At 42.9% G+C, this 1422-nt stretch overlaps 1 protein-coding gene across 1 annotated transcript in view; it reads left to right on the plus strand.

Annotated features, from left to right (window-relative positions):
* The first annotated feature begins 321 nt into the window (after positions 1-321).
* LOC138626943 (retinoic acid receptor gamma-A-like) overlaps positions 322-1422 on the plus strand; it is a 37441-nt gene continuing 36340 nt past the window's right edge. Inside the window, exon 1 of the mRNA XM_069708963.1 lies at positions 322-476. The gene's annotated coding sequence lies outside the window, so the exon portion shown is untranslated. The remainder of the gene's footprint in view (positions 477-1422) is intronic.

The following is a 1422-nucleotide window of genomic DNA, read 5'->3' on the forward strand; positions in this document are numbered from 1 at the left end:
TCTGTTTTTCTTATTTCCCAGTCTCCCGTGTGCCCCTTTTTCACCCCCCATCTTCCCCCTTTTTTCTTTCTGATTGAATTACCATAAGTGCAAGTCTTGGCCAAAATATGCCAGCTTGTTCTGATTAAAACTGTCCTTGTTATGCCAGGAGACTTTCCAAATGGCTGTGAGCTGTTTGTGTGTGTGTTTTTGGGGGGTTTACATCCATGGAGGAAGAGGACGAGGAGGAGGAGGAAGGAGGAGGAAGGAGGGCACACATGCAGTTTGTGTTGAAAAGAAAAATGCAGCCAGACAACATTGTGTGGCGAAATATACAAAAAGAAGAAGAAGAAGAAGAAGAAGAAGAAGAAGAAGAAGAAGAAGAAGAAGAAGAAGAAGAAGAAGAAGAAGAAGAAGAAGAAGAAGAAGAAGAAGAAGAAGGAGAAGAAGAAGAAGAAGAAGAAGGAGACAGTGGACGTGGATGGAGATGTCGTGAGGTAAAGTGGGAGCAGAGAGACGGTAATGGTGGTTGACAGAGTCGGGTTCACGACGGGTTCACGGTGACATCATGGTTGAATTTTAGCGAACATTTATATAGGAAAAAGTATTTGCTGTTCATTGGATGCACATGTAGCTCCCCCCTCCTCCCTCCCAACTTCTTTTATTTTATTTTATTGTTTTTACTTCTTTCTTTTTCTCTCTCTGAGCTTTGCCACAAACACTCAACAAACAAACACCAAATATGTAAATTTACTTTGGCAATTAAAAATGTATTTTTCCTCGCGGTATTTTGTGTACACATTCGAATGGAAGTTTTCCTTCTTTTCTCAGGTTGTTTGTTAAACTTTATAACCCTAAAATTGACAAGTGCTATGCCAGTGTCACTCCTCCTCCTCCTCCTCCACTCCTTCTCCTCCTCCTCCTCCACTCCTTTTCCTCCTCTTCCTCTCCTCCTTTACTTTTCTTTTTTTTTTTTTCTTTTTTTTCTTTTTTTCTTTTTTTTGCCTGCATGTCTAGCCAGCCCTCAGCGCTGGTACAGTATGTTCTTTGTGTGTAGGCATGTTTAGCAGTCTGAGAGACTGAGAAAAAAAAAGGCATAAAGGAGCCCCGGGACCCTGAAATATGTTTATGGTGTGTGTGTGTGTGTGTGTGTGTGTGTGTGTGTGTGTGTGTGTGTGTGTGTGTGTGTGTGTGTGTGTGTGTGTGTGTGTGTGTTTGTGGGTGTGATTATATTTGTGTCAGCTCTTTTTCATTGCTTGGAGAAAATTAACAGCAGAGTGTTGTGGTGTATTAAAGGCTCTTTGTGTCCTTGTGCACCATATTCTGTGAGTCGCGGTGTCTGTGTTTATTCGTGTGTGGGCAGTAGGTGTGTTGCGTCGCCTGGTCTTCTGCGTGTGCGTGTGTTTGTCGTGCCCGGAGCTCGTCATGCATGCCTGTCATCCT

This window comes from Brachyistius frenatus, unplaced genomic scaffold, assembly GCF_029030835.1.
Source record: "Brachyistius frenatus isolate BFR_SWC_R1_liver_20210118 unplaced genomic scaffold, ASM2903083v1 Contig_4, whole genome shotgun sequence".
Lineage (NCBI taxonomy): Eukaryota > Metazoa > Chordata > Actinopteri > Embiotocidae > Brachyistius > Brachyistius frenatus.